The 12444-nt window shown below is 40.7% G+C and overlaps 1 protein-coding gene across 8 annotated transcripts in view; it reads left to right on the forward strand.

The window, feature by feature from the left end:
- NRIP1 (nuclear receptor interacting protein 1) overlaps window positions 1-12444 on the forward strand; it is a 72926-nt gene that overhangs the window by 34821 nt on the left and 25661 nt on the right. Inside the window, exon 1 of one of the 8 annotated variants that reach the window (XM_021532377.3) lies at window positions 6574-6641. The exons of the other annotated variants lie outside the window; for them this stretch is intronic. The gene's annotated coding sequence lies outside the window, so the exon portion shown is untranslated. Of the gene's footprint in view, window positions 1-6573; window positions 6642-12444 lie in introns of those variants that run through there. 8 annotated transcript variants of the gene reach the window in all.

Here is a 12444-nt window from a genome sequence, read left to right on the forward strand (position 1 = left end):
CAGGAGAATTGTTTTGTCAGTAGCATCCTTAGCAGTTATTTTTTATATAAGAATAGTGTCCAACTGGAAATAGAATACATTATATTAACTTCTGCCATCTTTATCCCTTCTTTTTTTTCTGCTGCACTGAGGTACACTCTGTACAAAATAAGTCTTAGGTTTAAAGAATATGAATGTTGTGTATTCAGAATCAATAGCTAGAAAATGGCAGAATTAAGATTGAGTGGGAAACTTGTATTTGGGTGCTCTGTAAAATACTCGTCCTGTCCTGCATGGATAGAGCTTGTGTGTACTCCTGTGAGTATCCCTGTGGTAGGAGCAGGCCAGGAACAGCCTTACTCTCTGCAGCTTGCCATGCCTGAGAAATTGTAGCCACAAAGATCACTTTCATGGGATGGGTAGAAACAAGTGACTGTCCATCTCCACAGATGTGACATTGTCACAGTGGCTGTGGTTTGGGTGGGTGGGCATGCTGTGTAACTGCACTCAATGTTTCTGTCTGAACCTCCTAGGGATGGCCTGATTTGGAAAGTTCTTCCTGGGCCACAACAGTTCAGTAGAAAAGCTGCTAATTTGTATTTTTGGCTTTTGGCTTCTAGTTTTGGCAGGGCCACACAACGTGTCCCATACTTGGCAGCAACGACTGTGTGGCTTGAAAGCTGTTGTTGCATCTTTGAGTCACCCTGCTCAGCTGGAACATTGCAATAGGAGCTCTTTGTTTTTGTTTTGGGGGTTTTCACAACACTTGGTGTTTGGAAAAACCGTAATGTAGTTTTTTCTTGTTACATGTTGGAGAATCTTAAGAAATCATAGATGTTGCATGGCCATACCATGAAAATTCATTTTAGTGTTTTCTACTAGGCTAACTAGGCTAACATATAACATGGGAGCTATTTCTACTGGTCTCTTCTAATCCCTCTTCCTGGTAATTGGGGTGAACTGGGAAGCTTTCTAAGAAGCACAGCATGGAATGCAGTATTGCAATAATTGTGTAATAGACTGAGGGCTAAACTTTTTTTTTTCTTTTTTTAAATCCCCTGCCACTGTTGGCTGCCTGTATGGCATCCCATCACTGAAAGGCTGCAAAAAGAACACCTTTGTGCAGGAAGATCAGAGAATAACCCATGTGTGGGTGTGGGCAGCCTCCATTTGCCAGGGTCCGTGATGTTTTGGAGAAGGCACATCAGGTGTGTGCCACCCCTGCTTCCCTGGGGGAAGAGATGTGGTGGCCTCTGTGGCAGAGCTGCTCTTGGTAATCACAGGGGTTCTTCTGACAACCAGGTGCTGTGGGAACACCGTGGCCTTCTGTCCAGGTGTAACAAATGCCTTGGAAACCTTAGGCCTATGGAAAAGCATCTTTATGGTGCAGTTCCTCCTCTGCTGATGCAGAAGGTACCGTCACTGATGTTACTGAAAACTAATGCTTAAAATTGTTAAAGCCTTCTAACGAGGAGGGTGTTTTGTGAGAAGAGCTGTGGTTCTTGGGAGTGAATCTATTTTAGTGGTAGGTGAAGGGTAGTGTTATAGCAGTTGTGACATAACTGCTGAAGCTGTGTCCTTCTTCAGTAAACTTAAATGCATTTTGTTACCTTGTACCAGACCATAGTGCCTAGAAAATGACTGTACAAAACCAGACTAAACTAAGCCTTCAGTGTGCGAGCAGAGAGGAATCACAACACCCTCTGCTGGTACGAGTGACTCCTTTTTCTCCTCAAGGACTTGCCTGGTGCATATCCTTGAAACAGTAAAAGATAGTTCTCAAGTGTGATGCTGGCTCCCTTTTATTAAGCGGAGGTTATTTTAACCCATTTGTAGTTATTTTTTTCCCCTTGTAGAAATTGACAGTTTAATCTGACCATTAACATACCACCACTCAAACAGATGGGGGAACATGGTGATGCCTTTCTCTCCACATTGGGATATGGGGATCCATGTTGCTTTCTAACTAAGCGTTCTCCTACTTGGCAAAACTTCACTGGAGGTGGAGTTGGCGATTCAGTGTGCAAATACACTTCTGAAGGAAGCAAGGAAGCATCCATCCCTTCAATGTGCCCGTAGCTGTATTCGAATAAAGCTGCTAAATCCATTGGGTAAACTTGTGGTTTCATGGAGTAACCATGTGTTCCTAGGGACTTTCCTAGAGGTTATCTCTGCCTCTGTGGCACTCCGTGGGATGATGAGCAGTCCCAGGCAGGCTGGGAATTGCTTTATTTGTTTTGTTTCCCCTGTGTGTACAGTCATGCTCTCCAACTCTTGGTAGTCCCGTCGCATGGCTCGGGATGACCGAGAAGGAAATCACAGGTTAGGGCGAGAAGAGGTCACTTTTTAATTCCTTCTCATAAAACATGCCTGATGCCTGCCACAGCAACCCTCTGCATATTCCCGACCCTCCTCCTCCCCATCTCCTCATGCACAAGATGCTGTGATGGGTGCTGGTGCTTCCACCTGGAAGTCTTTTTTTCCCGGGATATTTGTGGAGGCGCTGAGCTCCGCCGTGCATCGGGCGAGCATTTCCCCGCGGGGTGCCGGGGAAAAGGCATTTCCAGCGGCGGGGAGGCTCGCAGGAAATGGTGCCTTACATAATTTGGTTACGAAAGGATCGCTGCGGGTTTGAGCCTCCCTCGGCGCCTTCCCGGCACGGCCGCGGCGCTGCCGCCTGCGCGGCAAGGGTTAAGAGGAGACAACATCCTGTCAAAGACCTTGTTTTTAATTTTGCCTCTCACACTGGCACAGATCCGGCTAAGAGCAGCCCAGATTAGTTCGGGAAAACCTTTGAAGAGATTTAAGATGTCCTTCAGCCAGTTTGAAGGTTTTTGTCTTGCAAATCCAGTACAAGGGCGCCTGCAGGCATCTCGACCCTTGCTGTGCTGCTGATGCAGCTCAAGGTCACACTAACCCGCCCTGTGACATTCAACAACACACACACAAAAATTATGCGGTGAAACTGCTTCAGCATTCAGCCAACCAACAACTTCCTCAGTTCCTCACTAAAGGAAGAAGTATATATATTTTTTTTTCTTTTTGTCTTTTTTTTTTTTTTTTTTTTTTTGGCGTCGTAGATTTTTGCTGCAGGAAATAATCCAGGATTTCTGGTGTGTGTGATGACAAGGTCATTTCTTAATTAGAACACATGTAAAGAACAAAGCTAAATGGCTTCAAAACAGCTTTGTAGTTGATGGAGAGGATTTAAATTATTTAAAGAGATAGTCACCCAAGTATGATGGAAACTGAATTCTAAACACATTAACTCTTTCAGTACTCTACGGTTTCCATATGCTACTCAAAAGGAAATGTCAAACAGGATGAGCATTATTGCAACTGCTGTTAAATGAGCATTTTTAACATTATTTATAGTTAGTGTTTTATTATCCTGTCTCTTATCAGAGTTATGACAGCAAGATTTTTTTCTTATTAAACAGTGGAGTACTCACTGTCTAGACATCAAGAGATAGCTATAGGAAATTGCTTGTTGGAGATCAGTGGTTTAATTTCTGCTCTGTCTCATATTTTGATGGATGTATTAGCATTAATATATGTATGCATGTGTGAGTACATGTATGAAATATAGTGCAAGAATACAGGTATTATTCAGAGCTGCCTCTGGGAGGAATCTGGACTCCTGTCCTCAGTGCTCAGCGTGGTTGCAAGGCATAAGACCATATTAAAGGTGGATTTTGGGATTAGGGAATAAGAAATGAAAGAAGAGAATTGGCAAGAAATGGCAATTTCATTTAGTTTGAAATGACTGTGAACTGTCTGTGAAGAGGAGATGCATTTGAATTTTGTTCTTCAAATTTACTTGTCACTTTGAGTCAAAGCACCTAAATACAAAGGTGTTGGTACCACTGTCTCAACCATGGTTTCATGTGGCTATATCTTAATTATTCATACTTTTAATCCTATCCTCCTGTTTTTCTTTGCCTTATTCTTTTTTTTAAGCTGCTTATTCTGTAAATGCCAGGGGCTGGTAAGGTGACCACTCTTCTGTGGTTGCCTTGGGCATGCAGAGCCCCAGGTATCTACGGGTAGTGCTCTGCTGTTAAAAGGATTGATCTGATGCACCAGAGGAGAAGCTGGATTTACTGTAGACTGTAGGACCTGCCTTTTGGTGCCAGCACACAGTAACTTTCTAGCTTGTCTGCTTAATAAAACAGTGAGGGCTGGAAAACACTTGTGAGTTGTTCACTAAAGGGATAAAGGCAAAAGAAAAATGATGGAGTAGAAACTTTGCTTGCAGAGTTTGGGCTCTGTATATGCACAGAGATGTCACTGCATGATTTGTCTGCGAACTGAAATGTGCAGAAATTAGTCTTCTGTCATCAAAAGTCTAGCACTTAATTCAGATTTAAGTGTTTCAAGAGTAACTGACATGAAGTTTACTGGGGGGATTTATTTTTTTCTGGTTGTTTTTATTCCTGTTTTGTTGGGTTGTTTTTTTTCCAGGGTAAACTTTATTCAGCTGGAACTTGCAGTGCAGTAAATGTCAGATGGAGTGTGCTTACTAGAAAGAGATGTGCTGGCTCTGAGGACCTCCTGAGAAAGGAGGAAATTGCAGTTTCCAGGATAAAGAGGGAAGATAGGGTGCTACAACTTCTTTCTTCTTTGGGTTGCTTCTTTTTTCCCTTCCCTGCACCATCTGGCTCAGGCGAGGCTTGTGAGAAGAAAAGGACAGAGGGAAACAGGCTCCACACAAGCAAGGCACGGATAAGACAAAACTGATGTGCTCTGTGAAATCTGTATATTCCTGCCCTTGCCTGGGGTGTGCTGTGCCCTTAATATTATGGGAGACCTAAGCTCACCTGCTAGTAATTTCTAATTTACTGTCCTAATTCATCGATTTGTTATCACTAATTGTACTTCATTTACTTCTGTGTAGTTTCCAGTACCTAAAGGGTTGAAAGGTTGCTGTAATTGGCACCCGCAGCTGCTCTTTCTTTTGACAGGGGATAATTTTGCAGCCTATGCTTTGTGTGACAGCTGCCTAATTGGGCATTCTCCCCTTGTAGCAAGCCTGCCTCCTCCAGCCTCCCTGCTGACAAATGGTGGTGGATTATAGATGAGGACACGCTGACCCGTTCGACCTTGCTGAGGCAGCGGGGAGGGGCCTCCTGCTACTTGAGGGAAGCTTTGGGTCATTTAAAGGACAAGGTCATGAGCCAGGTGGGGAAATGACATGATATCACATGACAACAGCCCGATGACACGGTCAGTGTGTCAAGGACAAACTCATCGGTATTGATTAACGCCGCTTTTTTGCTGGTGTCTCTGCAAAGCCACTGATATTTCAAAAAAATACTTTGCTAATTTGTCCTAGGTAAAGTGGCAGGCATTATTTTGGGGAGCATTTGTGCAGTGTTTTCTTCTTGATTCGGATCATGTGCAACAGCAGTGTTGTTAAAACCCTGCTGATGATAATTTCTAGGGTTCATCTTGATGGTTTTGGTGAAATGCACATCTGGTTATACTGGAAGGAAAATGCCAGGAAGGATGCGTGACAGGGCAGAACTTGAAGGGGGGAAAAAAATTCTCTGCTTTGAAATTTCAGTTTTTCACTTTTTACTCCTTGAACGGTACATATGTGAACCTCTATGAAAACACATGTATCCATATGTACAGCTGAGTGGAAAGTGGGAAAAGTCTTTCTTTAAAGAGAACCAAAGAGAAAAGTTAAATATAAATTGGATGTTTAAAGAAAAAGTCTTACTTATATCAGCTCAAGGGCAATACAGTTAAGATAATGCCCTACCTATTTTAAGAACTAGAACAGTATATCCAACTATGCCAGGCAATAAAAACCTGCTAAGTGGGTTTTCAAAAATGTTGTGAATACAAGTGACAATGTTTTGAGAGCATCTTCATGTTGCATTTCTATGCTAATAAACTTCAAGGTAAATGAACAGCTTGTTTGACATTTGCTATGTTAGACAATAATAAAATGCTTTCTTCTGGAGTAATTAGACTTGATAGATTGATTATGTTAAGAGGTAAAGATAATAATCAGAAAGAGACCTCTCTCGAAGGGAGTTAGTGCCTGTTTTTGAACTTTGCCGCTGTGGTTGTGGTTTAGCCAATGCCTGGTGGTGTGCACACACACACACACACATGCACAAACACACGGCGTGGTGTGCACAGAGTTTGAGAAACCCGGAGAGGAGCAGTCACCTCCGAGCCCGGTTCCCTTCTCCGAGAGATCCGATTTGTTGTGGGAAACTGTTGTGTCTGAGCCTCATTTCACCGGGATGTAATTTTACTCCCCTGAGGTAAAAAGCCGTCAGTGGTAAAGTGTGATGAATTAGTTCACTCAAGTAGATGCGCGTGAGTGTGTGTGTGTGTGCGTGTGTGTGTGTTTAATTCTGACCTTGCTGTGCATGTGTTGAGCTGCTCTCGGTGCCCGAGTCAAGCCCGGTGGAGGTTTAATCCTGTGCCCTTGTACACGTATACTTGATTAGTAGTTGTGGTTATCTCAGCAGAAGACATTCTGCCCTCCTTCTTGTATTGGTCGGGACCCAGGCATTGGGGAGTCAAGTCGAAGGAGAAAGAAAAGAGATTTTGCATTAGTATTCTATGAAAGCCTTACTGTCTGCAGAACAAATTGATTGCTACAGTGTACCTGTGCTTGGCACCACTGCTGTGAAAGAAAGGTATGGTTGTAATCTGTTTTATTGTATTACATATTGTGACACTCCAGGAATGTTTAACATTCGGCGCTTCTATGGCACATGCTAGAAGTCTAAGGAAAGAAAAATATGTGAATGAATGAGAAGTGTGCGAGGCTGTCGTATCGGCAGCTTTGTTTACTACAGCGAACTAAGTAGCCCCTGCTAATGAGACAAATTTATGTGCCAATGGCAGTGTAAGGAGATGATTAACTGAATTCTCTGTGTTCTATTCAGTTCCTCACATCAGTGTCAGTAGTTGCTACGTACCTACACAGATAAAATTCTAATTAATGTTTTAAGGGGGTTTGGGTTTAGCTTTTTGCGAGATGATTAATGTGAAATATACTTGAACATGGATGTGTTTGCCTCTTTAAATGAAAAGGTGTTGTTTTTTTTCCTAGTTATTAATCTGCTGTGATGGTCCTACATGTGGTGGGGGGTGGGGGGGTATGTGAGGGGGTTAGAGGGGTTCAAAAATCTGCAAAGCTTAGATGTGCTGCTGTGATAAACAGCACAAGAACAAAGCTGAGGAAAAGTCTTAGAGGATTTGAGTCTTCATATCACACACACTCACCACCCCCCCTTTAGTAATGTGTAAATATACATTCCTATTTTAATGGGAAATCTAAGGCTCTTTGTTTCCTTAACCCAGTTGTAGACTTTGCATAGTTGATTCTCTGGTTTTAAAGATGCTCAGCTGATGTCAGTTGTGTGGGAAGTATGAAGCACTCCATTAATAAAATTCAGGCTGTTTCACAGAGGGCTGTGCTTAGTGGTTCGTTCTTGGCATCACTGAAATTTTGTTGCTGATTATTTGGATGTTTGCTTGTGGTCACTCCAAAACATCTGAAGTATCTGCTCTTGTCATGCAGACATTCCTAACTAATTAAGTTTAGGACAGGTGGCAGACTCCTCCTGGGCATTTAAATCTGCGTGTAAACCTAATCTAATAACTTGATGAGAAAATGAAAATCTATCTTTCCTGGTGTGTTATCACCACGCACAAGCCACAGAGGTATTTGTGAAATCCTCTCTCTGCTCTTTGTCCTGGCAGGTGACAAGTAAATGAGTTCCTTTAAGGAAATGAAGGACTTGGAAAACACTGTATGTCCTGAGCAGCAGTCATGCACTGTAATAGTTACTTCTGTAATAAGGCTATGCTGATTTAAGATTAACACTTTATAGATGTGGGGTGTATTTATGGGTGTACCTTTGAGCTTCCATTTTACACCTTGCAGGGAGTGTCAATACAGCCTTATACATGCAAGTTATTGATCTTGGAGATCCCTTGACAGCTAAGAAAATTTTTGAAGAACCCCGGTTTGTGAGGCACTGTGATGTGACTGTTTGGACTCGAATATGATGACTTTAGTTGCAACTAATTAGTCAAAACTTATTTATTCGAACCAAATATTTTGTGAATAGGCTATCGTTCCCCTGAATTACTTTTTTTTATTTAACATAAACACATGTAACAAAAAACAAAAGTTGGTAAAAACAGTTGCACAATTCACAAAGCAGATGGGAGGATCTGGGGACTTCATCATATTTAACCATATTTAAGATAATTCAGTAATGCTATAGAAATGGTTAATTCTTATCTCAAATTCTGTAGTGATTTTTTTGCAGATTTTAACCAGTTGGTGACAGGAGGTTGAGTTTTGAAGAAGGTGTTAGATAAATACAGGGCAATACTGCATTTCAATGCAATTAACTTTTGTTCATAAATAATTCAACCTATGACTTTAAATAAATGATCAGAGGAAAAGAAAATGACATGTGATTAAATCGAAGACCTTGAAAACATTTTACCAGTCAAGATTGCTGTGACCGCTTTGGACTTCTTATAATTCCTGTGTTGAGAAGAGCCAGTTCTGAGAGTTGTGGAGATTTTGTTTCATTTTGTTTTTTGTCAATTCTCAGCTTGTCATTAGAGATGAGGTATAGACTTTTCAGATCATAGTTAAAAGAGGACTGATGATGTGCTACTTTTCATTTTGTCTTGATTTTCTTAGTGCCATGGAATATATCAGCTTGAGTAGCCTGTGATTTTTCCTAGGTTTTTGGTGGGATTTTTTTGTTTGGGTTTTTTTTAATGGAAAGTAGAAGGATGTTTGCTGAATTAAAACTTCTGCTGCATACTTTATAATGGCATCAGTCATGCTCAATCAGTAATCTTGAGAATTTTGGAATACAATTTGGCCTGGGGTAGACTGCTGTTTTGTGGGTAGGGTGATGGAAAAGGCACCAAATGAGGAAGAAAACCCAAAGCCAAACACAACCCCAGCTAAATAAATCAGATTTTAAAAACAATCCTTGCTTATAATGGAAGTACACAGTTGATTCCAGCATTGGTTACCATAGCTTTTCCCCTGGAAAGACTTAATCTAAGTTTTAAGTAAGAGTTGGTACTTGAGTGTTATTATCAGTTTAGGCAGATTTTAGAGGTGAATTCCGGATTAGATGAGTTTTTGAAAAGTATCTGTGCCCTGCTTGAGATTGCGAAGTGCTTGTTCTCCATCTCCACCCCTTTTCTTTCTGTTGCCATGCTCTACCATAATAAAGAAGAGAGGAAATGGAGGTGTTACATAACTTCAGGTAGGTAGATTTTTGGTGCAGATACTGAAGGCAGCCTTAACTCAACCAGTGCTGTCACTACCAGAATCCTGCTAATGCTAAAGGCAGTTGTGTAATTAATGGCCTTGTGTACTGAACTGAGACTGCTGCAAAACCTCTGGAGGGAATTATTGTGTCTATTGTTGGTTAACTTTCCCAGAAAACACAGGCTGTTGCTGATAGTTTGTTGGGGTGATGGGGGAGGATTTTGTAAGGCGTGATGAAATATTCTCTGGCATCCTTTTCCTGACCACTGGGCAAAGCATCTGCGGCAACAGAGCCAGGTTGAATGGTTGAAATGGAGCTGTTAATAAAAATGAGATTAATTTTACTTCAGGAGACAAATGTGGTATGACAAGAAAATAGAAAGCCGCAGTTTAAACTTTCAGTGTGTTTTAAAGATATTTTTGTTGTAAAATCATATAAAGAATTCAGGCCTGGTTTTGATACTAGCACCTTACCTAGTACAGCGGTGGTAAATGATCTAAAATAGATGAAAATTATTCATAGTTTTTTGTCTAATCTGTTCTCCTGAAGCCATTTATAAAACCTTGTTAAAAGTTCCAAAAACCTTTTTTTTTTTTTTTTTTTTTTTTCTTACTTTGGATCTTTGTTTCTGCAGCATCATCCATAGGTGGCACTGACTATTAGCAATTAGAAGGTTTGGGATGCCTCCCCTCCTCCCAGAATTGGATGCTTAAGTAACTGGCAACTGCTTGATTCATTTTCTCTCAGTCTGGCAAAGAGGACAGTGAGGCAGGTATCTGCAAGTTCTACAGATGATAAGTATAGGAGCCAAGTTACTGAGTTTGGTCAGTTTGGAAACTTCCAGCTTTTGAAGCTAGAATTTGAGTTTGTACAAACTCATTGGGAAAAAATGCTAATATTGATTACTGAGGGAGAGTAAACTTGTTTTTGCAGGCTTAGTTCTAGTTATTCAGGAGTCTTGCAGAGGAAGCTCAGTCAGGCTTGGAGTATTCAGGATTCCAGAGGCTGGGCACCACTGAGCAGTTCAGCACAAAAAAAGCTGTCTGCATTCACTTGCTGCTGCAGCATCAGTTCTTCCACTGCTGCTGGCACGGGCTGCTGCAGTTCTGCCTTTTCACTGGTGGAACCAGGGATGAATGCACACCCTGTGTTCTGGTCCATCTGAGCTGCGAGTCTATTGCAGCTGAATTAGACTGGTAAAAGCCAGGTTTTAACAGCTTTCTAAAGCAAGGAATTAAAAATGGACCTGTTCAGGCAAGAAGTGCTTAGGTATGTGTACAGACATACTGGGCTGTGAGAGACCCTTGCTTTGGGATTGAAACCTTCATCCTACTTGGTTAGGAAAGAGACTGAAAGTGGTCAGTGCATCAGAAGAGCTGCTGTGCAGTGGCTTTTGCAGCTCCAGTCCATGTAATAGTTCTTGTCCAGTTTATTAGGACTGCTTCCTCATGTTAGATGTCTGAGAAATAGGGAAAGTTGATGGAATTATATTTTTGATCATAATGCCATAATTTGTGTTTACTTCAGTACTCATACTTTAGTTCAGTACTGATGTGATGTTTTGTTTGAGAGAACATTGTTTCAGCAGGTAGAGTGGAACCACCAATTACTGCATTTGACTGACATACATCTCCACCTGAGGGTGATGGGAATGCCAGTAATTTGTCTCATCTTGGAAGAGAAAGGCATTTACTGTAGTGTGCAATTCCTACTGCTTTAGTAGTAAGCACCATTGTTTCCTCAAGTTTAAGGTACCCAATTGTTGTTTGGTTTCACTAATAGAGGAAAAAATGCCCCAAAACTAAAACACCCACAAACTGTATAGAGAATATGTAATTCAGTTGAAATTCAGAAAATCTTTATTTGCTGTGGATATGGAGTTAATGTGCTACTGAGCAAGCTATATAATCTTCTCCTGTCTTCGCTGTTCCTCTTGCATAGAGTAGCAATATTCCAAAGCACTGCTGTGATATTTTCATGGATGTTCCTAAAATGTTCTGTTTTGTTCCAAGATGCAATCTCTTTTTTCTTGCAATTTTGACAGTACCCAGTAGCCTCCAACATGGTTTAGACCCACACAGTGCATGTAATGAGAGGTCCTGGTGAACAACGGAGGAGTGAAATTACTATGATCAGTCTGTAAATAGCAGCAGCCATCTAACATCAGATATTTAGATGACAGATTGAAACAGGTCTTCGGTAGCTGAAATGCCTCTTACTTGTTAGTTTGCTTGTGAGTGGGGTTTTTAAATGATCTCAGTTTATGTATAAGCAATATGTAATTTAATTCTGTAGTTCATGCAAATCCAAAATAGTTTGGGATTTTAATTCCAGATTCATGTAGTGAATGGATAAATCTGTGAAAGTCCTTTCTGTACTTAGGATATTGCTTATACTCTGCAGCTTGGTGGTGGAGTACATTAAGATTATTTTTTTATTGGTATTATTATTAAGTTTTTAAATTATGGTTGTATGTTTCATCAAAAAAGCCCCTGATGCTTGGTCAATTTCAAACATTTTCTTCTCAGCTTTTCTACCTGTGACTGTCATTTTACCAGAGAAAATAATTTCATGGGAGAGTAGTTCAGGTGCATGTTTTGTGTAATTTGCAAGTGTGGACACTTACACATAGTTACAGCTGACAGAGTACAGTCAGCAGTGGAAGAAGTATCTTAACAACAGTTCCCTGTGCCTATGAAAATTTCTTCTGTTCTCCAAGATTTATGAGGTTGTGATGTCAAAGGTTTTTGTTGCATTGAGCTAGTCATCATGGAGTGCAAGCCAGTTTGAAATTAAAAATGACTGGATGAGCTTTATTATGCAAAAATTAAGCTCATAATCAAATTTGCCAATTATACAAAAAGAAATGTTAAGAGAGGTTTTAGTACCTGAAGTGGCAAAGATTGTGCATACATATCCCTATCAACTCGTCTGGGTTTTCTGGATGTGCATTAGAAAGACTGCATAAATACTGTTAGATTTCCTTTGATTATTATTTGTGAGGATCATGGATCATGCTTGCTCTTGAAAAATCTACAGTTGCTTCAAGTAAAGTAACTGAAGTGATATACAAGAATTTATGGAAAACACAAGAAAGATGTTTTTAGATATATTAGCGAAAAGGAGCTTGTTGTTAGTCGGTGTTGTTGAATAATTCATGTCTTAATAAGCAGCTGGCAAA

Source organism: Lonchura striata, chromosome 2, assembly GCF_046129695.1.
Source record: "Lonchura striata isolate bLonStr1 chromosome 2, bLonStr1.mat, whole genome shotgun sequence".
NCBI classification, from domain to species: domain Eukaryota; kingdom Metazoa; phylum Chordata; class Aves; order Passeriformes; family Estrildidae; genus Lonchura; species Lonchura striata.